Raw genomic sequence first — 27,074 nt, forward strand, 5'->3', positions numbered from 1 at the left:
AACTGAAATAAGTCACACAGAAAAAGAAACATCATAAGATATCAGTAATACACGGAATGTAAACTTGGCTCCAAAGGAACTGAATTACAGAACAGAACAGGGTCTCAAATTTAGAAAACCAACTTATGCTTGCTTAAGGGTAAAGGTGAGTTGGGGTGCTGCATAAAACCAGAGATTGAAATGAGCACAGATAAAGTTCCTTAAGCCAAATATGGAATAGACAAGAGCTACTCCTTGCTCAACAAAATGGACTCAACACCCCATATTAAGCGCCTAAGAATGTACCTGACTAGTAAGTATCTTAAAACCTATGGATTGCTATATCTCCAAAAGAGAATCAAGCGGGTGTCCAGGGGCATAAATGCAGCAGTGATAAGATTGGAGAGGTTCGGTGAGCAAACAAAGACCCTTTGAAGTCATATTGCATGGTACCCATTCCACGGGTCTCAACTCTCCAGGTTTCACGGATTCTTCCTTCAGCTAAAACATGCATGTGGAACCTAGAGTATGATCAACCATGTGATCGGGAAACGTGTTCAAATATGTCTCAGTTTTCGTACCCTGGTACTCGGGTGCAACATTCCAGACGCTTTACTAACACCCTCCCGACTTGGAGAGTCAGTCCCTTTAACCTCCTGTTTGGCCCAGTTTGCAATTTCTGCGGAAGATGAACAGGAATAGCGAGAACCAATGAGAGACTAGCTGGAGGTGTCTGGACGGGCAAATTTAACTCTCATTTCCCACCAGGAAGAGGAATTAACCAAAGGCTCAGCGTGCCGTGCCGGAACAAGATTAGGGCCTGAAGCCATCATGCGGTGTTGCGGCCAGGTCACAAGAAAGCGAGTTGAAGAAAGGAGCTCAGGGGCACTGTAATTCACAAACCTGCAGAGTTATAAATGACAGCTATCGTCCAAAAATATACTGAAGTAAGGCTGCCAAGAGGACTTGAAAGCGGGGCAGAATTGCAGGAAACCGATTTCAGGAGGTAGACTGGAATTGCATTGAAAGCATAGGAAAAGAGGCAGAACGTCCACAATGACGCACTTGGCCAAAAAGGGCGTATGCGTTTTTTCCTGAATATATTCAGGAAAAAACGCATACGCCCTTTTTGGCCAACCAAGCAAGCTTGCAAAGGAAATCTGCACTACAATGAAGTCTCACTTCCCCCCGGTCAAAAGGGCCATCTGAAAAAAGTGTAAAATCCAGAAAGACAGGACACGCAATGGAGAACTGGGAGCCTTGTTATGCTGATGGGCGGGATGTAAATTGCCAACAGACACTCGGGAGAAGTGTATGGTGTTTCCTGAAACATCTAAAAAACAAAGCAACAGAGCCTAGGGCACTTCCACTTATGGTCCTATAGCTTAGGGAAATTAAAATCAAAAAGACACAGCCACCCCAAAGTTTGGGACGCCTCTGTTTACAAGAACCTCGTTTCCAGTACAAGTTCAACATCGCAGAAAGTGAAAAATGGATAAAGAAGTTGTGGTATTTACTTACAAAGCAATATCACTCAGCAATGAAATCTATGTCATCAGGCCCTTAGCAGCACAATGAGTGGATTCAGGTATGACGATTCTAACTGAAATAAGTCACACAGAAAAAGAAACATCATAAGATATCAGTAATACACGGAATGTAAACTTGGCTACACAGGAACTGAATTACAGAACAGAACAGGGTCTCAAATTTAGAAAACCAGCTTATGCTTGCTTAAGGGTAAAGGTGAGTTGGGGTGCTGCATAAAACCAGAGATTGAAATGAGCACAGATAAAGTTCCTTAAGCCAAATATGGAATAGACAAGAGCTACTCCTTGCTCAACGAAATGGACTCAACACCCCATATTAAGCGCCTAAGAATGTACCTGACTAGTAAGTATCTTAAAACCTATGGATTGCTATGTCTCCGAAAGAGAATCAAGCATGTGTACAGGGGCATAAACGCAGCAGTGATAGGATTGGAGAGGTTCGGTGAGCAAATGAAGACCCTTTGAAGTCATATTGCATGGTACCCATTCCACGGGTTTCAACTACCCAGGTTTAAGGTATTCTTCCTTCAGCTAAAACATGCATGTGGAACCTAGAGTCTGATCAACCATGTGATCGGGAGACGTGTTCAAATATGTCTCAGTTTTCGTACCCTGGTACTCGGGTGCAACATTCCAGACGCTTTACTAACACTCTCCCGACTTGGAGAGTCAGTCCCTTTAACCTCCTGTTTGGCCCAGTTTGCAATTTCTGCGGAAGATGAACAGGAATAGCGAGAACCAATGAGAGACTAGCTGGAGGTGTCTGGACGGGAAAATTTTACTCTCATTTCCCACCAGGAAGAGGAATTAACCAAAGGCTCAGCGTGCCGTGCCGGAACAAGATTAGGGCCTGAAGCCATCCTGCGGTGTTGCGGCCAGCTCAAAAGAAAGCGAGTTGAAGAAAGGAGCTCAGGGGCACTGTAATTCACAAACCTGCAGAGTTATCAATGACAGCTATCGTCCAAAAATATACTGAAGTAAGGCTGCCAAGAGGACTTGAAAGCGGGGCAGAATTGCAGGAAACCGATTTCAGGAGGTAGACTGGAATTGCATTGAAAGCATAGGAAAAGAGGCAGAACGTCCACAATGATGCACTTGGCCAAAAAGGGCGTATGCGTTTTTTCCTGAATATATTCAGGAAAAAACGCATACGGCCTTTTTGGCCAACCAAGCAAGCTTGCAAAGGAAATCTGCACTACAATGAAGTCTCACTTCCCCCCGGTCAAAAGGGCCATCTGAAAAAAGTGTAAAATCCAGAAAGGCAGGACAGGCCATGGAGAACTGGGAGCCTTGTTATGCTGATGGGCGGGATGTAAATTGCCAACAGACACTCGGGAGAAGTGTATGGTGTTTCCTGAAACATCTAAAAAACAAAGCAACAGAGCCTAGGGCACTTCCACTTATGGTCCTATAGCTTAGGGAAATTAAAATCAAAAAGACACAGCCACCCCAAAGTTTGGGACGCCTCTGTTTACAAGAACCTCGTTTACAGTACAAGTTCAACATTGCAGAAAGTGAAAAATGGATAAAGAAGTTGTGGTATTTACTTACAAAGCAATATCACTCAGCAATGAAATCTATGTCATCAGGCCCTTAGCAGCACAATGAGTGGATTCAGGTATGATGATTCTAACTAAAATAAGTCACACAGAAAAAGAAACATCATAAGATATCAGTAATACACGGAATGTAAACTTGGCTACACAGGAACTGAATTACAGAACAGAACAGGGTCTCAAATTTAGAAAACCAACTTATGCTTGCTTAAGGGTAAAGGTGAGTTGGGGTGCTGCATAAAACCAGAGATTGAAATGAGCACAGATAAAGTTCCTTAAGCCAAATATGGAATAGACAAGATCTACTCCTTGCTCAACGAAATGGACTCAACACCGCATATTAAACGCATAAGAATGTACCTGACTAGTAAGTATCTTAAAACCTATGGATTGCTATGTCTCCGAAAGGGAATCAAGCATGTGTACAGGGGCATAAAAGCAGCAGTGATAGGATTGGAGATGTTCGGTGAGCAAATGAAGACCCTTTGAAGTCATATTGCATGGTACCCATTCCACGGGTTTCAACTACCCAGGTTTAAGGTATTCTTCCTTCAGCTAAAACATGCATGTAGAACATAGAGTATGATCAACCATGTGATCGGGAGACGTGTTCAAATATGTCTCAGTTTTCGTACCCTGGTACTCGGGTGCAACATTCCAGACGCTTTACTAACATCCTCCCGACTTGGAGAGTCAGTCCCTTTAACCTCCTCTTTGGCCCAGTTTGCAATTTCTGCGGAAGATGAACAGGAATAGCGAGAACCAATGAGAGACTAGCTGGAGGTGTCTGGACGGGCAAATTTAACTCTCATTTCCCACCAGGAAGAGGAATTAACCAAAGGCTCAGCATGCCGTGCCGGAACCAGATTAGGGCCTGAAGCCATCCTGCGGTGTTGCGGCCAGGTCACAAGAAAGCGAGTTGAAGAAAGGAGCTCAGGGGCACTGTAATTCACAAACCTGCAGAGTTATAAATGACAGCTATCGTCCAAAAATATATTGAAGTAAGGCTGCCAAGAGGACTTGAAAGCGGGGCAGAATTGCAGGAAACCGATTTCAGGAGGTAGACTGGAATTGCATTGAAAGCATAGGAAAAGAGGCAGAACGTCCACAATGATGCACTTGGCCAAAAAGGGCGTATGCGTTTTTTCCTGAATATATTCAGGAAAAAACGCATACGCCCTTTTTGGCCAACCAAGCAAGCTTGCAAAGGAAATCTGCACTACAATGAAGTCTCACTTCCCCCCGGTCAAAAGGGCCATCTGAAAAAAGTGTAAAATCCAGAAAGGCAGGACAGGCCATGGAGAACTGGGAGCCTTGTTATGCTGATGGGCGGGATGTAGATTGCCAACAGACACTCGGGAGAAGTGTATGGTGTTTCCTGAAACATCTAAAAAACAAAGCAACAGAGCCTAGGGCACTTCCACTTATGGTCCTATAGCTTAGGGAAATTAAAATCAAAAACACACAGCCACCCCAAAGTTTGGGACGCCTCTGTTTACAAGAACCTCGTTTACAGTACAAGTTCAACATCGCAGAAAGTGAAAAATGGATAAAGAATTTGTGGTATTTACTTACAAAGCAATATCACTCAGCAATGAAATCTATGTCATCAGGCCCTTAGCAGCACAATGAGTGGATTCAGGTATGACGATTCTAACTGAAATAAGTCACACAGAAAAAGAAACATCATAAGATATCAGTAATACACGGAATGTAAACTTGGCTACACAGGAACTGAATTACAGAACAGAACAGGGTCTCAAATTTAGAAAACCAACTTATGCTTGCTTAAGGGTAAAGGTGAGTTGGGGTGCTGCATAAGACCAGAGATTGAAATGAGCACAGATAAAGTTCCTTAAGCCAAATATGGATTAGACAAGAGCTACTCCTTGCTCAACGAAATGGACTCAACACCCCACATTAAGCGCCTAAGAATGTACCTGACTAGTAAGTATCTTAAAACCTATGGATTGCTATATCTCCAAAAGAGAATCAAGCATGTGTCCAGGGGCATAAATGCAGCAGTGATAGGATTGGAGAGGTTCGGTGAGCAAACAAAGACCCTTTGAAGTCATATTGCATGGTACCCATTCCACGGGTCTCAACTCTCCATGTTTCAGGGATTCTTCCGTCAGCTAAAACATGCATGTGGAACCTAGAGTATGATCAACCATGTGATCGGGAAACGTGTTCAAATATGTCTCAGTTTTCGTACCCTGGTACTCGGGTGCAACATTCCAGACGCTTTACTAACACCCTCCCGACTTGGAGAGTCAGTCCCTTTAACCTCCTGTTTGGCCCAGTTTGCAATTTCTGCGGAAGATGAACAGGAATAGCGAGAACCAATGAGAGACTAGCTGGAGGTGTCTGGACGGGCAAATTTAACTCTCATTTCCCACCAGGAAGAGGAATTAACCAAAGGCTCAGCGTGCCGTGCCGGAACCAGATTAGGGCCTGAAGCCATCCTGCGGTGTTGCGGCCAGGTCACAAGAAAGCGAGTTGAAGAAAGGAGCTCAGGGGCACTGTAATTCACAAACCTGCAGAGTTATCAATGACAGCTATCGTCCAAAAATATACTGAAGTAAGGCTGCCAAGAGGACTTGAAAGCGGGGCAGAATTGCAGGAAACCGATTTCAGGAGGTAGACTGGAATTGCATTGAAAGCATAGGAAAAGAGACAGAACGTCCACAATGATGCACTTGGCCAAAAAGGGCGTATGCGTTTTTTCCTGAATATATTCAGGAAAAAACGCATACGCCCTTTTTGGCCAACCAAGCAAGCTTGCAAAGGAAATCTGCACTACAATGAAGTCTCACTTCCCCCCAGTCAAAAGGGCCATCTGAAAAAAGTGTAAAATCCAGAAAGGCAGGACAGGCCATGGAGAACTGGGAGCCTTGTTATGCTGATGGGCGGGATGTAAATTGCCAGCAGACACTCGGGAGAAGTGTATGGTGTTTCCTGAAACATCTAAAAAACAAAGCAACAGAGCCTAGGGCACTTCCACTTATGGTCCTATAGCTTAGGGAAATTAAAATCAAAAAGACACAGCCACCCCTAACATTGGGACGCCTCTGTTTACAAGAACCTCGTTTACAGTACAAGTTCAACATCGCAGAAAGTGAAAAATGGATAAAGAATTTGTGGTATTTACTTACAAAGCAATATCACTCAGCAATGAAATCTATGTCATCAGGCCCTTAGCAGCACAATGAGTGGATTCAGGTATGACGATTCTAACTGAAATAAGTCACACAGAAAAAGAAACATCATAAGATATCAGTAATACACGGAATGTAAACTTGGCTACACAGGAACTGAATTACAGAACAGAACAGGGTCTCAAATTTAGAAAACCAACTTATGCTTGCTTAAGGGGAAAGGTGAGTTGGGGTGCTGCATAAAACCAGAGATTGAAATGAGCACAGATAAAGTTCCTTAAGCCAAATATGGAATAGACAAGAGCTACTCCTTGCTCAACGAAATGGACTCAACACCCCATATTAAACGCCTAAGAATGTACCTGACTAGTAAGTATCTTAAAACCTATGGATTGCTATGTCTCCGAAAGAGAATCAAGCGTGTGTACTGGGGCATAAACGCAGCAGTGATAGGATTGGAGAGGTTCGGTGAGCAAATGAAGACCCTTTGAAGTCATATTGCATGGTACCCATTCCACGGGTTTCAACTACCCAGGTTTAAGGTATTCTTCCTTCAGCTAAAACATGCATGTGGAACCTAGAGTATGATCAACCATGTGATCAGGAGACGTGTTCAAATATGTCTCAGTTTTCGTACCCTGGTACTCGGGTGCAACATTCCAGACGCTTTACTAACACCCTCCCGACTTGGAGAGTCAGTCCCTTTAACCTCCTGTTTGGCCCAGTTTGCAATTTCTGCGGAAGATGAACAGGAATAGCGAGAACCAATGAGAGACTAGCTGGAGGTGTCTGGACGGGCTAATTTAACTCTCATTTCCCACGAGGAAGAGGAATTAACCAAAGGCTCAGCGTGCCGTGCCGGAACCAGATTAGGGCCTGAAGCCATCCTGCGGTGTTGCGGCCAGCTCAAAAGAAAGTGAGTTGAAGAAAGGAGCTCAGGGGCACTGTAATTCACAAACCTGCAGAGTTATCAATGACAGCTATCGTCCAAAAATATACTGAAGTAAGGCTGCCAAGAGGACTTGAAAGCGGGGCAGAATTGCAGGAAACCGATTTCAGGAGGTAGACTGGAATTGCATTGAAAGCATAGGAAAAGAGGCAGAACGTCCACAATGATGCACTTGGCCAAAAAGGGCGTATGCGTTTTTTCCTGAATATATTCAGGAAAAAACGCATACGCCCTTTTTGGCCAACCAAGCAAGCTTGCAAAGGAAATCTGCACTACAATGAAGTCTCACTTCCCCCCGGTCAAAAGGGCCATCTGAAAAAAATGTAAAATCCAGAAAGGCAGGACAGGCCATGGAGAACTAGGAGCCTTGTTATGCTGATGGGCGGGGTGTAAATTGCCAACAGACACTTGGGAGAAGTGTATGGTGTTTCCTGAAACATCTAAAAAACAAAGCAACAGAGCCTAGGGCACTTCCACTTATGGTCCTATAGCTTAGGGAAATTAAAATCAAAAAGACACAGCCACCCCAAAGTTTGGGACTGCTCTGTTTACAAGAACCTCGTTTACGGTACAAGTTCAATATCGTAGAAAGTGAAAAATGGATAAAGAAGTTGTGGTACTTACGTACAATGCAATATCACTCAGCAATGAAATCTATGTCATCAGGCCCGTAGCAGCATAATGAGTGGATTCAGGTATGATGATTCTAACTGAAATAAGTCACACAGAAAAAGAAACATCATAAGATATCACTAATACACGGAGTGTAAACTTGGCTACACAGGAACTGAATTACAAAACAGAACAGGGTCTCAAATTTAGAAAACCAACTTATGATTGCTTAAGGGGAAAGGTGAGTTGGGGTGCTGCATAAAACCAGAGATTGAAATGAGCACAGATAAAGTTCCTTAAGCCAAATATGGAATAGACAAGAGCTACTCCTTGCTCAACGAAATGGACTCAACACCGCATATTAAATGCCTAAGAATGTACCTGACTAGTAAGTATCTTAAAACCTATGGATTGCTATGTCTCCGAAAGAGAATCAAGCATGTGTACAGGGGCATAAACGCAGCAGTGATAGGATTGGAGAGGTTCGGTGAGCAAATGAAGACCCTTTGAAGTCATATTGCATGGTACCCATTCCACGGGTTTCAACTACCCAGGTTTAAGGTATTCTTCCTTCAGCTAAAACATGCATGTGGAACCTAGAGTATGATCAACCATGTGATCGGGAGACGTGTTCAAATATGTCTCAGTTTTCGTACCCTGGTACTCGGGTGCAACATTCCAGACGCTTTCCTAACACCCTCCCGACTTGGAGAGTCAGTCCCTTTAACCTCCTGTTTGGCCCAGTTTGCAATTTCTGCGGAAGATGAACAGGAATAGCGAGAACCAATGAGAGACTAGCTGGAGGTGTCTGGACGGGCAAATTTAACTCTCATTTCCCACGAGGAAGAGGAATTAACCAAAGGCTCAGCGTGCCGTGACGGAACCAGATTAGGGCCTGAAGCCATCCTGCGGTGTTGCGGCCAGCTCAAAAGAAAGCGAGTTGAAGAAAGGAGCTCAGGGGCACTGTAATTCACAAACCTGCAGAGTTATAAATGACAGCTATCGTCCAAAAATATACTGAAGTAAGGCTGCCAAGAGGACTTGAAAGCGGGGCAGAATTGCAGGAAACCGATTTCAGGAGGTAGACTGGAATTGCATTGAAAGCATAGGAAAAGAGGCAGAACGTCCACAATGATGCACTTGGCCAAAAAGGGTGTATGCGTTTTTTCCTGAATATATTCAGGAAAAAACGCATACGCACTTTTTGGCCAACCAAGCAAACTTGCAAAGGAAATCTGCACTACAATGAAGTCTCACTTCCCCCCGGTCAAAAGGGCCATCTGAAAAAAGTGTAAAATCCAGAAAGGCAGGACAGGCCATGGAGAACTGGGAGCCTTGTTATGCTGATGGGCGGGGTGTAAATTGCCAACAGACACTCGGGAGAAGTGTATGGTGTTTCCTGAAACATCTAAAAAACAAAGCAACAGAGCCTAGGGCACTTCCACTTATGGTCCTATGGCTTAGGGAAATTAAAATCAAAAAGACACAGCCACCCCAAAGTTTGGGACTGCTCCGTTTACAAGAACCTCGTTTACGGTACAAGTTCAATATCGTAGAAAGTGAAAAATGGATAAAGAAGTTGTGGTACTTACGTACAATGCAATATCACTCAGCAATGAAATCTATGTCATCAGGCCCGTAGCAGCATAATGAGTGGATTCAGGTATGATGATTCTAACTGAAATAAGTCACACAGAAAAAGAAACATCATAAGATATCACTAATACACGGAGTGTAAACTTGGCTACACAGGAACTGAATTACAAAGCAGAACAGGGTCTCAAATTTAGAAAACCAACTTATGCTTGCTTAAGGGGAAAGGTGAGTTGGGGTGTTGCATAAAACCAGACATTGAAATGAGCACAGATAAATTTCCTTAAGCCAAATATGTAATAGACAAGAGCTACTCCTTGCTCAACGAAATGGACAAAACACCCCATATTAAACGCCTAAGAATGTACCTGACTAGTAAGTATCTTAAAACCTATGGATTGCTATATCTCCAAAAGAGAATCAAGCGTGTGTCCAGGGGCATAAATGCAGCAATGATAGGATTGGAGAGGTTCGGTGAGCAAATGAAGACCCTTTGAAGTCATATTGCATGGTACCCATTCCACGGGTCTCAACTCTCCAGGTTTCAGGGATTCTTCCTTCAGCTAAAACATGCATGTGGAACCTAGAGTCTGATCAACCATGTGATCGGGAGACCTGTTCAAATATGTCTCAGTTTTCGTACCCTGGTACTCGGGTGCAACATTCCAGACGCTTTACTAACACTCTCCCGACTTGGAGAGTCAGTCCCTTTAACCTCCTGTTTGGCCCAGTTTGCAATTTCTGCGGAAGATGAACAGGAATAGCGAGAACCAATGAGAGACTAGCTGGAGGTGTCTGGACGGGCAAATTTAACTCTCATTTCCCACCAGGAAGAGGAATTAACCAAAGGCTCAGCGTGCCGTGCCGGAACAAGATTAGGGCCTGAAGCCATCCTGCGGTGTTGCGGCCAGCTGAAAAGAAAGCGAGTTAAAGAAAGGAGCACAGGGGCACTGTAATTCACAAACCTGCAGAGTTATAAATGACAGCTATCGTCCAAAAATATACTGAAGTAAGGCTGCCAAGAGGACTTGAAAGCGGGGCAGAATTGCAGGAAACCGATTTCAGGAGGTAGACTGGAATTGCATTGAAAGCATAGGAAAAGAGGCAGAACGTCCACAATGATGCACTTGGCCAAAAAGGGCGTATGCGTTTTTTCCTGAATATATTCAGGAAAAAACGCATACGCCCTTTTTGGCCAACCAAGCAAACTTGCAAAGGAAATCTGCAGTACAATGAAGTCTCACTTCCCCCCGGTCAAAAGGGCCATCTGAAAAAAGTGTAAAATCCAGAAAGGCAGGACAGGCCATGGAGAACTGGGAGCCTTGTTATGCTGATGGGCGGGATGTAAATTGCCAACAGACACTCGGGAGAAGTGTACGGTGTTTCCTGAAACATCTAAAAAACAAAGCAACAGAGCCTAGGGCACTTCCACTTATGGTCCTATAGCTTAGGGAAATTAAAATCAAAAAGACACAGCCACCCCAAAGTTTGGGACGCCTCTGTTTACAAGAACCTCGTTTACAGTACAAGTTCAACATCGCAGAAAGTGAAAAATGGATAAAGAATTTGTGGTATTTACTTACAAAGCAATATCACTCACCAATGAAATCTATGTCATCAGGCCCTTAGCAGCACAATGAGTGGATTCAGGTATGATGATTCTAACTGAAATAAGTCACACAGAAAAAGAAACATCATAAGATATCAGTAATACACGGAATGTAAACTTGGCTACACAGGAACTGAATTACAGAACAGAACAGGGTCTCAAATTTAGAAAACCAACTTATGCTTGCTTAATGGTAAAGGTGAGTTGGGGTGCTGCATAAAATCAGAGATTGAAATGAGCACAGATAAAGTTCCTTAAGCCAAATATGGGATAGACAAGAGCTACTCCTTGCTCAACGAAATGGACTCAACACCCCATATTAAGCGCCTAAGAATGTACCTGACTAGTAAGTATCTTAAAACCTATGGATTGCTATATCTCCAAAAGAGAATCAAGCGTGTGTCCAGGGGCATAAATGAAGCAGTGATAGGATTGGAGAGGTTCGGTGAGCAAACAAAGACCCTTTGAAGTCATATTGCATGGTACCCATTCCACGGGTCTCAACTCTCCAGGTTTCAGGGATTCTTCCTTCAGCTAAAACATGCATGTGGAACCTAGAGTATGATCAACCATGTGATCGGGAGACCTGTTCAAATATGTCTCAGTTTTCGTACCCTGGTACTCGGGTGCAACATTCCAGACGCTTTACTAACACTCTCCCGACTTGGAGAGTCAGTCCCTTTAACCTCCTGTTTGGCCCAGTTTGCAATTTCTGTGGAAGATGAACAGGAATAGCGAGAACCAATGAGAGACTAGCTGGAGGTGTCTGGACGGGCAAATTTAACTCTCATTTCCCACCAGGAAGAGGAATTAACCAAAGGCTCAGCGTGCCGTGCCGGAACCAGATTAGGGCCTGAAGCCATCCTGCGGTGTTGCGGCCAGCTCAAAAGAAAGCGAGTTGAAGAAAGGAGCTCAGGGGCACTGTAATTCACAAACCTGCAGAGTTATCAATGACAGCTATCGTCCAAAAATATACTGAAGTAAGGCTGCCAAGAGGACTTGAAAGCGGGGCAGAATTGCAGGAAACCGATTTCAGGAGGTAGACTGGAATTGCATTGAAAGCATAGGAAAAGAGGCAGAACGTCCACAATGATGCACTTGGCCAAAAAGGGCGTATGCGTTTTTTCCTGAATATATTCAGGAAAAAACGCATACGCCCTTTTTGGCCAACCAAGCAAGCTTGCAAAGGAAATCTGCACTACAATGAAGTCTCACTTCCCCCCGGTCAAAAGGGCCATCTGAAAAAAGTGTAAAATCCAGAAAGGCAGGACAGGCCATGGAGAACTGGGAGCCTTGTTATGCTGATGGGCGGGATGTAAATTGCCAACAGACACTCGGGAGAAGTGTATAGTGTTTCCTGAAACATCTAAAAAACAAAGCAACAGAGCCTAGGGCACTTCCACTTATGGTCCTATAGCTTAGGGAAATTAAAATCAAAAAGACACAGCCACCTGAAAGTTTGGGACGCCTCTGTTTACAAGAACCTCGTTTACAGTACAAGTTCAACAACGCAGAAAGTGAAAAATGGATAAAGAAGTTGTGGTATTTACTTACAAAGCAATATCACTCAGCAATGAAATCTATGTCATCAGGCCCTTAGCAGCACAATGAGTGGATTCAGGTATGACGATTCTAACTGAAATAAGTCACACAGAAAAAGAAACATCATAAGATATCAGTAATACACGGAATGTAAACTTGGCTACACAGGAACTGAATTACAGAACAGAACAGGGTCTCAAATTTAGAAAACCAACTTATGCTTGCTTAAGGGTAAAGGTGAGTTGGGGTGCTGCATAAAACCAGAGATTGAAATGAGCACAGATAAAGTTCCTTAAGCCAAATATGGAATAGACAAGAGCTACTCCTTGCTCAACGAAATGGACTCAACACCCCATATTAAGCGCCTAAGAATGTACCTGACTAGTAAGTATCTTAAAACCTATGGATTGCTATGTCTCCAAAAGAGAATCAAGCATGTGTACAGGGGCATAAACGCAGCAGTGATAGGATTGGAGAGGTTCGGTGAGCAAATGATGACCCTTTGAAGTCATATTGCATGGTACCCATTCCACGGGTTTCAACTACCCAGGTTTAAGGTATTCTTCCTTCAGCTAAAACATGCATGTGGAACCTAGAGTATGATCAACCATGTGATCGGGAGACGTGTTCAAATATGTCTCAGTTTTCGTACCCTGGTACTCGGGTGCAACATTCCAGACGCTTTACTAACACTCTCCCGACTTGGAGAGTCAGTCCCTTTAACCTCCTGTTTGGCCCAGTTTGCAATTTCTGCGGAAGATGAACAGGAATAGCGAGAACCAATGAGAGACTAGCTGGAGGTGTCTGGACGGGCAAATTTAACTCTCATTTCCCACCAGGAAGAGGAATTAACCAAAGGCTCAGCGTGCCGTGCCGGAACCAGATTAGGGCCTGAAGCCATCCTGCGGTGTTGCGGCCAGGTCACAAGAAAGCGAGCTGAAGAAAGGAGCTCAGGGGCACTGTAATTCACAAACCTGCAGAGTTATAAATGACAGCTATCGTCCAAAAATATACTGAAGTAAGGCTGCCAAGAGGACTTGAAAGCGGGGCAGAATTGCAGGAAACCGATTTCAGGAGGTAGACTGGAATTGCATTGAAAGCATAGGAAAAGAGGCAGAACGTCCACAGTGATGCACTTGGCCAAAAAGGGCGTATGCGTTTTTTCCTGAATATATTCAGGAAAAAACGCATACGCCCTTTTTGGCCAACCAAGCAAGCTTGCAAAGGAAATCTGCACTACAATGAAGTCTCACTTCCCCCCGGTCAAAAGGGCCATCTGAAAAAAGTGTAAAATCCAGAAAGGCAGGACAGGCCATGGAGAACTGGGAGCCTTGTTATGCTGATGGGCGGGATGTAAATTGCCAGCAGACACTCGGGAGAAGTGTATGGTGTTTCCTGAAACATCTAAAAAACAAAGCAACAGAGCCTAGGGCACTTCCACTTATGGTCCTATAGCTTAGGGAAATTAAAATCAAAAAGACACAGCCACCCCAAACATTGGGACGCCTCTGTTTACAAGAACCTCGTTTACAGTACAAGTTCAACATCGCAGAAAGTGAAAAATGGATAAAGAATTTGTGGTATTTACTTACAAAGCAATATCACTCAGCAATGAAATCTATGTCATCAGGCCCGTAGCAGCATAATGAGTGGATTCAGGTATGATGATTCTAACTGAAATAAGTCACACAGAAAAAGAAACATCATAAGATATCACTAATACACGGAGTGTAAACTTGGCTACACAGGAACTGAATTACAGAACAGAACAGGGTCTCAAATTTACAAAACCAACTTATGCTTGCTTAAGGGGAAAGGTGAGTTGGGGTGCTGCATAAAACCAGAGATTGAAATGAGCACAGATAAAGTTCCTTAAGCCAAATATGGAATAGACAAGAGCTACTCCTTGCTCAACGAAATGGACTCAACACCGTATATTAAAAGCCTAAGAATGTACCTGACTAGTAAGTATCTTAAAACCTATGGATTGCTATGTCTCCGAAAGAGAATCAAGCATGTGTACAGGGGCATAAACGCAGCAGTGATAGGATTGGAGAGGTTCAGTGAGCAAATGAAGACCCTTTGAAGTCATATTGCATGGTACCCATTCCACGGGTTTCAACTACCCAGGTTTAAGGTATTCTTCCTTCAGCTAAAACATGCATGTGGAACCTAGAGTATGATCAACCATGTGATCGGGAGACCTGTTCAAATATGTCTCAGTTTTCGTACCCTGGTACTCGGGTGCAACATTCCAGACGCTTTACTAACACTCTCCCGACTTGGAGAGTCAGTCCCTTTAACCTCCTGTTTGGCCCAGTTTGCAATTTCTGTGGAAGATGAACAGGAATAGCGAGAACCAATGAGAGACTAGCTGGAGGTGTCTGGACGGGCAAATTTAACTCTCATTTCCCACCAGGAAGAGGAATTAACCAAAGGCTCAGCGTGCCGTGCCAGAACCAGATTAGGGCCTGAAGCCATCCTGCGGTGTTGCGGCCAGCTCAAAAGAAAGCGAGTTGAAGAAAGGAGCTCAGGGGCACTGTAATTCACAAACCTGCAGAGTTATCAATGACAGCTATCGTCCAAAAATATACTGAAGTAAGGCTGCCAAGAGGACTTGAAAGCGGGGCAGAATTGCAGGAAACCGATTTCAGGAGGTAGACTGGAATTGCATTGAAAGCATAGGAAAAGAGGCAGAACGTCCACAATGATGCACTTGGCCAAAAAGGGCGTATGCGTTTTTTCCTGAATATATTCAGGAAAAAACGCATACGCCCTTTTTGGCCAACCAAGCAAGCTTGCAAAGGAAATCTGCACTACAATGAAGTCTCACTTCCCCCCGGTCAAAAGGGCCATCTGAAAAAAGTGTAAAATCCAGAAAGGCAGGACAGGCAATGGAGAACTGGGAGCCTTGTTATGCTGATGGGCGGGATGTAAATTGCCAACAGACACTCGGGAGAAGTGTATAGTGTTTCCTGAAACATCTAAAAAACAAAGCAACAGAGCCTAGGGCACTTCCACTTATGGTCCTATAGCTTAGGGAAATTAAAATCAAAAAGACACAGCCACCTGAAAGTTTGGGACGCCTCTGTTTACAAGAACCTCGTTTACAGTACAAGTTCAACAACGCAGAAAGTGAAAAATGGATAAAGAAGTTGTGGTATTTACTTACAAAGCAATATCACTCAGCAATGAAATCTATGTCATCAGGCCCTTAGCAGCACAATGAGTGGATTCAGGTATGACGATTCTAACTGAAATAAGTCACACAGAAAAAGAAACATCATAAGATATCAGTAATACACGGAATGTAAACTTGGCTACACAGGAACTGAATTACAGAACAGAACAGGGTCTCAAATTTAGAAAACCAACTTATGCTTGCTTAAGGGTAAAGGTGAGTTGGGGTGCTGCATAAAACCAGAGATTGAAATGAGCACAGATAAAGTTCCTTAAGCCAAATATGGAATAGACAAGAGCTACTCCTTGCTCAACGAAATGGACTCAACACCCCATATTAAGCGCCTAAGAATGTACCTGACTAGTAAGTATCTTAAAACCTATGGATTGCTATGTCTCCGAAAGAGAATCAAGCATGTGTACAGGGGCATAAACGCAGCAGTGATAGGATTGGAGAGGTTCGGTGAGCAAATGAAGACCCTTTGAAGTCATATTGCATGGTACCCATTCCACAGGTTTCAACTACCCAGGTTTAAGGTATTCTTCCTTCAGCTAAAACATGCATGTGGAACCTAGAGTATGATCAACCATGTGATCGGGAGACGTGTTCAAATATGTCTCAGTTTTCGTACCCTGGTACTCGGGTGCAACATTCCAGACGCTTTACTAACACTCTCCCGACTTGGAGAGTCAGTCCCTTTAACCTCCTGTTTGGCCCAGTTTGCAATTTCTGCGGAAGATGAACAGGAATAGCGAGAACCAATGAGAGACTAGCTGGAGGTGTCTGGACGGGCAAATTTAACTCTCATTTCCCACGAGGAAGAGGAATTAACCAAAGGCTCAGCGTGCCGTGCCGGAACAAGATTAGGGCCTGAAGCAATCCTGCGGTGTTGCGGCCAGGTCACAAGAAAGCGAGTTGAAGAAAGGAGCTCAGGGGCACTGTAATTCACAAACCTGCAGAGTTATAAATGACAGCTATCGTCCAAAAATATACTGAAGTAAGGCTGCCAAGAGGACTTGAAAGAGGGGCAGAATTGCAGGAAACCGATTTCAGGAGGTAGACTGGAATTGCATTGAAAGCATAGGAAAAGAGGCAGAACGTCCACAGTGATGCACTTGGCCAAAAAGGGCGTATGCGTTTTTTCCTGATTCAGGAAAAAACGCATACGCCCTTTTTGGCCAACCAAGCAAGCTTGCAAAGGAAATCTGCACTACAATGAAGTCTCACTTCCCCCCGGTCAAAAGGGCCATCTGAAAAATGTGTAAAATCCAGAAAGGCAGGACAGGCCATGGAGAACTGGGAGCCTTGTTATGCTGATGGGCGGGATGTAAATTGCCAGCAGACACTCGGGAGAAGTGTATGGTGTTTCCTGAAACATCTAAAAAACAAAGCAACAGAGCCTAGGGCACTTCCACTTATGGTCCTATAGCTTAGGGAAATTAAAATCAAAAAGACACAGCCACCCCAAACATTGGGACGCCTCTGTTTACAAGAACCTCGTTTACAGTACAAGTTCAACATCGCAGAAAGTGAAAAATGGATAAAGAATTTGTGGTATTTACTTACAAAGCAATATCACTCAGCAATGAAATCTATGTCATCAGGCCCGTAGCAGCATAATGAGTGGATTCAGGTATGATGATTCTAACTGAAATAAGTCACACAGAAAAAGAAACATCATAAGATATCACTAATACACGGAGTGTAAACTTGGCTACACAGGAACTGAATTACAAAGCAGAACAGGGTCTCAAATTTAGAAAACCAACTTATGCTTGCTTAAGGGGAAAGGTGAGTTGGGGTGCTGCATAAAACCAGACATTGAAATGAGCACAGATAAAGTTCCTTAAGCCAAATATGTAATAGACAAGAGCTACTCCTTGCTCAACGAAATGGACACAACACCCCATATTAAACGCCTAAGAATGTACCTGACTAGTAAGTATCTTAAAACCTATGGATTGCTATATCTCCGAAAGAGAATCAAGCGTGTGTCCAGGGGCATAAATGCAGCAATGATAGGATTGGAGAGGTTCGGTGAGCAAACGAAGACCCTTTGAAGTCATATTGCATGGTACCCATTCCACGGGTTTCAACTCTCCAGGTTTCAGGGATTCTTCCTTCAGCTAAAACATGCATGTGGAACCCAGAGTATTATCCACCGTGTGATCGGGAGACGTGTTCAAATAAGTCTCAGATTTCGTCCCCTGGTACTCGGGTGCAACATTCCAGACGCTTTACTAACACTCTCCCGACTTGGAGAGTCAGTGCCTTTAACCTCCTGTTTGGCCCAGTTTGCAATTTCTGCGGAAGATGAACAGGAATAGGGAGAACCAATGAGAGACTAGCTGGAGGTGTCTGGACCGGCAAATTTAACTCTCATTTCCCACCAGGAAGAGGAATTAACCAAAGGCTCAGCATGTCGTGCCGGAACCAGATTAGGGCCTGAAGCAATCCTGCGGTGTTGCGGCCAGCTCACAAGAAAGCGAGTAGAAGAAAGGAGCTCAGCGGCACTGTAATTCACAAACCTGCAGAGTTATAAATGACAGCTATCGTCCAAAAATATACTGAAGTAAGGTTGCCAAGAGGACTTGAAAGCGGGGAAGAATTGCAGGAAACCGATTTCAGGAGGTAGACTGGAATTGCATTGAAAGCATAGGAAAAGAGGGAGAACGTCCACAATGATGCACTTGGCCAAAAAGGGCGTATGCGTTTTTTCCTGAATCAGGAAAAAACGCATACGCACTTTTTGGCCAACCAAGCAAGCTTGCAAAGGAAATCTGCACTACAATGAAGTCTCACTTCCCCCCGGTCAAAAGGGCCATCTGAGAAAAGTGTAAAATCCAGAAAGGCAGGACAGGCCATGGAGAACTGGGAGCCTTGTTATGCTGATGGGCGGGATGTAAATTGCCAACAGCCACTCGGGAGAAGTGTATGGTGTTTCCTGAAACATCTAAAAAACAAAGCAACAGAGCCTAGGGCACTTCCACTTATGGTCCTATGGCTTAGGGAAATTAAAATCAAAAAGACACAGCCACCCCACAGTTTGGGACAGCTCTGTTTACAAGAACCTCGTTTACGGTACAAGTTCAATATCGCAGAAAGTGAAAAATAGATAAAGAAGTTGTGGTACTTATGTACAATGCAAAATCACTCAGCCATGAAATCTATGTCATCAGACCCATAGCAGCATAATGAGTGGATTCAGGTATGATGATTCTAACTGAAATATGTCACACAGAAAAAGAAACATCATAAGATATCACTAATACACGGAATGTGAACTTGGCTACACATGAACTGAATTACAAAACAGAACAGGGTCTCAAGTTTAGAAAACCAACTTATGCTTCCTTAAGGGGGAAAGTGAGTTGGGGTGCTGCATAAAACCAGAGTTTGAAATTAGCACAGATACCATTCAATAAGCCAAATATGTAATAGACAAGACCTACCCCTTGCTCAACAAAATGGACTCAACAATGAGGTATCACCTCACACCTGATAGAATGAGCATCATGAGAAAATCTACAAACAAAAATGCTGGAAAGGGTGTGGAGAAAAGGAACCCTCTTCCACTATTGTTGGGAATATAAATTGATACAGTCACTACGGAGAACAATATGGAGTTTCTTAAGAAACTAACAATAGAATTACCATATGATACAGCAATCCCAGTACTGGACATATACCCAGACAAAACCATAAATCAAAACGAGACATTCACCGCAATGTTCATTGCATCACTATTTACAATATCGAGGTAATGGAAGCAACCTAAATGCCCACAGACAGACGAATGCATAAAGCTGTGGTACATATATAAAATGGAATATTACTAAGCCATGAAAAGGAATGAAATTGGGTCATTTGTAGAGACGTCGATGGATCTAGAGACTGTCATACAGAGTGAAGTAAGTCAGAAAGAGAAAAACAAATCTTGTATATTCATGCATATATGTGGAACCTAGAAAAACTGTACAGATTAACCATTTTGCAAGGCATAAATAGAGCAACAGATGTAGACAACAAATGTATGGACAACAAGGGGGGAAAGCTGTTGGGGGGGTGGTGGTGGGAGGAGTTGAGAGACTGGGATTGGCATGTATACATTTATATGTATAAAATAGATAACCAATAAGAACCTGCTGTATAAAAATATAAAATAAAATTCAAAATTAAAAAGAAAGAAAATTTAAAAAATAAAACAGAAAAAACAATTATTCCCTTCACATACATGTATTTGTATGAATAAATTATTTCCATGCTTATATCTGTAAATACAAAAAAGAGGAATAAAATCTACCTTGAACCAAAAACGAAAAAGAGAAAAAAAAACACAGAACCCACCAGTTCCACAGAGGAAAACCGTATCAGGGCACTTGCTCCAGTTGTAAACAATTCTGAAGTTGGCCAGTGGTGGGGAATCGTCTCCCATTCAGCCAGCAGCCCCCACGCAACAAGCGTCCTCATTGCAAAGCTGGGGCACCGTGCCGAGGCATCTGTGAGTAAACGTGAGCTGAGCCCCAGGCCAGTTGCTGCTGAACTATTCCCACCCGTCCCAGGTAAAACACCTGAATATATACAAGGACTTGAAAGCCTAGAGGAAGGGCCATAGAGCCACACGAGTGACAGCATGCCGGCCGACTTGGTGCCTGCAGGCCAGCCAGGATGGTCCTGGCCCTGGGTGCTCTTCTGGAAGATTTCCATTTCCCTGACTGAGATACCCGTCCTGTCCCTGCCCCCACTGCTTTTTTCCTTCCTCACCTCTGCCCAGGGAGAAATTCCAGCAGCAGGTATGGGTGACACATCCTCTTCTTTAGCAGGTGGCAGCCTGGCAACTGCTGCAGAAAGTCCAGCAGAGCCCCACTCACACTGGGCCACCCACAAAGCCATGGCCTCTCACTCCCTCCCACCAGCCCAGCCCCGAGACTGCTGACAGGGCAGAGAAAATGGCGTCAGGCACGGCTGCAGGGGCTCTTGCTGCCTGGAGTGGTATTTATATTGATCTCAACCCAGGCACACCTGGGGAGGGCTGGCCCGCACGGTAAGGCTGCCCAGGTCAGCCAATCATCACCCCTCAGGGGCTCACAGTTGCAGAAAATGGAACTTGCTGAACCGGCCAGGTCCAAGGAACAGGTGTGGGCTCCTGAGAGTCAGGATAGACAAGGGGCTGCAGCTTTGGCTTGTTTTCTAATCATTTTATCTGGCCCATGAGTGGGAGACAACTTCAAGAAAACCCTCTCCTTATGAGAGGAACCCAGGAGTCAGGGAGAGGAGGGGTGGGTGGTGGTTGGAGACAGAGGCCTGGTGCCCCGGGTGCAGTGGAAGTCTCTGGAAGACCAGGTGGAGGGAGGCCGCACAGAGTGATGCCCAGGGTCACAGACCTGTCGCAGCTGCTGTTTGTTAGTTCAAGTCCTGCTCTGAGGTGCTCTGTGCCAGCTCTGAGCGACAGGTGAGCTGGGGGTGCTCTGCAATGAGGGCTATGTGCACGGTTCCTGTGTGCCCAGCCCTGCCATGGTACCTGCAAGGGTAGCTCTGTATCCTGGGAAGGGCCTGACCACGAGAGCCCCGTGGGCTGGGGTGGGGGTGGGGTACCTGCCCAGGTGAGCTCCATATTCTGGGATTGGTCTGACCACGAGAGCCCCATGGGCTGCTGGGGACCTGGTAAAGGATGTCAGGACAGTCAGTGAAGCCACCGAGGATATACCTCCAGTTGCTCCTAATTCCTACACCCTGCTGGTCATTCTACCAACCACCAGGACATGGTATTCTGTATTAGTCTTCAATGATGCCTTCTTTTGTATTCCATTAGTCCCAGAGTCACAAGAAATTTTGGCTTGTGAGTGGCAGGACTCAACATACAACTAAAACAATACTTCCGGGCCGTCTTGCCCCAAGGGTGCAAAAATTCCCACACCATCTTTGGGGAAAGCTTAGCTAAAGACCTAAAAGTTCTACCTCTGGAAAAGGAAACCCTCCTTCAGTACGCAGACGACATTCTGATCGCCAGCCCTACTAAGGAGGCCTCTGAACTACCAAGCCAATAAAGGATAGAAGTTGTCCAAGAAAAAGCTCAAATATCACAGACTGCGGTGACCTGCCTGGGCTTCATTCTCACAGAAGGTCGGAGAAGCCCATCCCAGGAAAGGGAAGAAACCATTTGCAGCCTTACCCCTTTCTAAAACTAGAAGACAGCTTAGGGGTTCCTGGGGAGGCCAGGGTTTGCTGCTTCTGGATCCCTAACTACAGTCTACTAGCTGGGCCTCTATATGAAACACTGAAAGGAAAAGATGATGATCCTTTTGAATAGAATCCAGAAGTGGCCTTTCAAGAATGGAAAGAGCAGTCAATTCAGACCCTTGCCCTGGAACTCTCTAATTTAGCTAAACCCTTTGACCTTTACATTCCCGGTGAAAGGTGAATCGCCATTGGAGAATTAGTGCAAAAACTGGGACCACTTGAAATGGAACAATGCAAGAATGCCATCCAGGTAGGATAAACTACGGTCACCAAGGGGCTTGGCCCACTGCCGCATCTGGCCAAGATACTGGCGGTATCTAAAAACCTGGAAATCAGCAGCCCAAAAGGCCACCTCCTTCCTAAGGGAAAAGGACCCCACGTGGTGATCCTAACCACCAACGATGCCCTGAAGTTGCAGGGTTCGCTCCGTGGGCACACCGACCTCGAGTGAGGAGGCCCTCCAACTCCAACATCCAGAGAGATAACCGGGGGCAACAGGGCACCATGACGACTCGTGTGAACATCACTTGACCTGGAGTTTCTCTCATAAAACAATAAGAGTGTGTCCCAAAAGAGTAGACTACTGCTTGCAGGACTTACTGCACCCAGAGGGGAGCTAATAATCTTGGCGGGGGAACCGTATATCACACTGTCACCATAGAAAAGCCTACAGACACCGTGATGATGGTGGCCAATAAGACCGGCTGGACTCCTGTTTACTTCAAAAGGCTGTTGACTCAGTGGTCATCATGGTCCTTGATCACCACTGACCCTGGACTGTCTGGGAGTTGAGCGGGCAGGGCTCTGACACCTGGTGCTGTTTGTACGTTAATTCAGGGGCCTAATTGAAGAAAGCGCAGACTACTGGTCAGAGCATCTAGGCTGGCAGAAACGGTCAGCCTAAGGTGGCCGAACAAATGTGGGGCGGGGTGAAACCGGCCCCCACAGCGTCTCTGCACATCTCTTTCCTGGACCCTTAAAGGTCATTAGAATCTATAACACTTCCAATGCTGGTGCTCAGGTGGACGAGCAGGGAGGCAGGGGGCCTGGGGACAATCAACGTCACCTGGAGGCTGCTGGGGAGAAGCTCTGACCCTCGCCCCCGGGTATTAGGGCTCCCAACTCAGCACTCAGCAGTTACAGAAGAAGTGTCTGCACCCTCAGCACTCCAAGAATGAGGAACGGGACAAAAGGCAGAGGAGGGGTTTGTCCCCAGCAAAGCCCATTAAAAATCCCTGGGAGATAAAAATAGAATCTGGGCAATAAAGTCAAGTCTAACCTTTTTTATCCTTTGTGCTTTGTCTAATTTCACGTGCTCCTAGGGTCCCGCATGCAGAGGTTCCACACCCGGCACTTCAGACCAGATTTCCTAGTGCAGAATGGCTGGGTCGACACCTCAGCTCCTGGGGCCCAGTGCAGACTCCGCGATATAGAGCCTGAGCTGCAGCCAACCTGGCCCTCGAGAGCTCCGCCCCCTCCCTCCCACTGACTCTGACAGGATCTCTACACAGCAGCCCAGCCCACAGCCCACGGGGTAGTGCATGCTCTCACCTCTCCATTCTCTGATCAAAATATAAAGTTTCCTTTGCTTGTGAACCAAACTCAGTCTCGATCTGTTGGCCCCAATGACACTGGGCAGGGGGACACTTGTTGGGGTCCACTCTGGAGGATCAGTAACAGAAATTGAGACTATTGTAACCTCAATGAACAGATGTGTGAGCCAAACTGTAGTTAACATAGAACAGTGTATAAGGCTCGGGTAAAATAAGATGTTTCTAACACTTCCATTTGATATTTCCATCACTTTATTATAAGCAAGTTCAGTGAAAAGGTTTGTCTTATTTGTCAGGTCAATATTAGAGAAACGAAGTGATTTCTTTCCAAGGATGTACATCTAATAATCTTGGTTAAAGCTTCAATCTTGTTTTAAATGCTTTTCCATTGAAAATGATACCTCTCTTTCAGCTCCCCCATTTCTGAGAAGTATAAAATCTTATAATTTATTATTACCAAAGGGGAAAGGTGGGAGGAGGGATAAATTAACAGTTTGGGATTAACACATACACACTGCTATGTATAAAATAGATCATCAACAAGGAACTACTGTATAGCACAGGGAACTACACTCAACATTTTGCAATAACCTATAAGGGGAAATAATCTGAAAAAGAATAGATATTTTTATTGACATCATCTATCAATGACAGTTAAAGTGTAACCTAAGGGAAGCTGGTGGTGAGTGCTTCTGACCCTGAAGACTTCAATCATCTAAAGTTTGGACTCTGCCTACTTCCCAAGGCCCTTAATGAACATATGTGTAGCCGTAGCTTAAAAAATTCCCCAGTTTGGGTTTCGGGGAGACACTGATTTTGAAAAAGCCCTGGTGTTCTCCTTACATGAATGGGACTCTTCCTACTGCTAAAACATGTCTGTCACACCCAGAGGATGGTATACCGTCTGATCGGGAAGAGTTTGGAAAAGGCATCTCATCTCCTCATCTCCTGGTGCTCGGGTTCACCCCTCCAGCGTCTTTACTAACAGTCTCCCCACTTGGAGATGTCAGCACTGTCAACATCCTGTTGCGTACAGTTTGGAATTTGTCCAGAGGATGAAGCAGAAGGATGAGGAACAATGAGAGACAAGTCCTAGGTGTTCAGACAGGCACATGTCACTCTAATTTCCAATCAGGAAGACGAATTGACCAAAGGCTAGGGTTGCCCATGGAAACAGTATAGGGCTTGAGGAAATCCTGCTGCTTTGTGGCCAGTTCCCATAAACACAAGTTGAACAATGGAACTCAGGGGCAGTAAAATTCACAAAACTGCAGAGTTGAAAATATCCATCACTGAAAAATGTCTTGAGGAAAGTCAGAGAAAAGGACTTGTAAGCAAGGGAGAATGGCAGGAAAGGGATTTGAGGAGGTAGAAAGGACTCGCCATTAAGCACAAGAAAAGGAGCTGAACATTGCCAACATTGCAGTTGGCCAAAAAGGGTGTATGCGTTTTTTTCTGTATATATTCAAGAAAAGGGCATACACTTTTTTAGCCAACCAAACAGGTGGGCACTGGAAGTCAATACTACAAAAGATATCACTTCGCATCAGTCAGAAGAGCCATCCTCATAAAGCGTAAACAACAGAAATGCAGGACAGGGCAAGGAGAAGAGGGAGCCCTGTGAGACTTATAGTGGAAATGTATATTGCCAACGGCCATTCTGGAGAAGTGTATTGTGTTTACTAAAGCATCTAAAAAATGAGCTACAGAGCATAGGGCACTTGCACTCATGGGCGTATATCTTGAGAAAAACAAAAATCGAGAGGACACAGGCACCCCAATGTTTACCCCCTCTCTGTTTAAAAGATCCTCAACTAGGATATAACTTAAATGTCTCTGGAGGGAAAAAATGGGTAGAGATGTGGTACTTAGGTAGAGTGGAATATTATTCAGCCTGGAAATCAATGAAATATGGCCAGTTGTAACAACTCCGGAGGAGTTACGTATGATCTTTCTAAGTGACAGAATTCAAAAAGAAAAAGACACATATCATAAGATATCACTTAAAGGTGGAATCCAAAATGGCTACACATGAAATAAATTACAAAACAAAAACATAGTCAAATATGTAGAAAACACGCATAAGGCTGCTAAACGGGAAAGGTGGGGAGGGGTGAGGCATCACCCAGGAGGTTGAAATTAGCAAAGATACCATTCCAAATACCAAACTGATAATCAACAAGGCCTACACGGTAGCTAAAAGAACTGCACTCAGCACACTCAAGTCACCGGAAAAGAATATATACGACTGGTAAGAATCTGAAAAAGAATTTACTGATGTCTCTCTGTACGTGAATCAAGTGGATGTACAGCAGCAAGAAACAGAGCTTTGAAAATCAGCTGTAACCAATATAGTAATAAATTGAAAAAAATAAACGACAGAGAGACAGAGAAAACCTCTTACAACTTTTCCTCAGGGCCGGTGATGCAACATGGATTGAACACATCTAGACCCACAGCAGGATGAGACATAAGGCTGGAAACTGTTTGCGCTAAGAGAAATGTGAGGTTGGGTGAGGAAATGCACACCCTTTAAAGTAATACTACCTGGTACCCATTCAATGGGTCCCAAATATGCAGGTTCAAGGGATCTTCCTACAGCTAAAACATGCATGGAAAACCCAGAGGACTGTACACCATGTGATCGGGAGATGTGTCTAAAATGCAGCTCATTTATCCTCTCCTGGTGCTCCTGTTCACCATTCCAGCCACGTTACTTAGAATCTCCCCACTTGGAGAATCAGCACATTTCAACTTCTGTTTCACACATTTTGCAAATTGTGAGGAGGATGAACGGGGAACCAATGAGAGAATAGTTGTAGGGGTTTGGACGGGCACATATCACTCTAATTTCCCATTAAGAATAAGAATTGAAAAAAGGCTCAGCCCGCCTCGCCCGAGCCAAAATAGGGCCTGAAGCAATCCTGCGGGTTTGAGGCCAGCTCACAAAAGAGCAACTTAAAAAATGGAGCTCAGGGTCACTGCAATTCACAAACCTGCAGAGTTATAAATGAAAACTAACGTCCAAAAATATGTTGAGGTAAGGCAAAGAAGAGGATCTGAATGCAAGACAGAATTGCAAGAAACAGATTTCAAGAGATAGATTGGACTCGTCTTTAAAGCACATGAAAAGCGGCAGAATTTCGACAATGATGCAGTTGGCCCAAAAGGGCGTATGCGTTTTTTCCTGATTATATCCAGGAAAAAACGCATACGCACTTTATGGGCAACGAAGCAAGCAAGCAATGCAAATGTGCACAACAAAGAAGTCTCATTTCCCACTGGTCAAAAGGGCCATCCTAAAAAATTGTAAAAACCAGAAATGCAGGACAGGCCATGGAGAACAGGGAGCCTTTATACGCTGATGGGCAGTGTGTGAACTGCCGAGAGCCACTCTGGAGAAGTGTATGGTGGTTCCTAAATCATCTAAAAAACAGAGCTACAGAGCATAGGACACTTCCAATCATGGGAGTATATCTAGGGAAATCTAAAAATTAACAAGACACAAGCACACCACAGTTTAGGGCTACTCTGTTTACAAGAACCTCAACT

This window comes from Pseudorca crassidens, unplaced genomic scaffold (assembly GCF_039906515.1).
Source record: "Pseudorca crassidens isolate mPseCra1 unplaced genomic scaffold, mPseCra1.hap1 Scaffold_46, whole genome shotgun sequence".
Lineage (NCBI taxonomy): Eukaryota > Metazoa > Chordata > Mammalia > Artiodactyla > Delphinidae > Pseudorca > Pseudorca crassidens.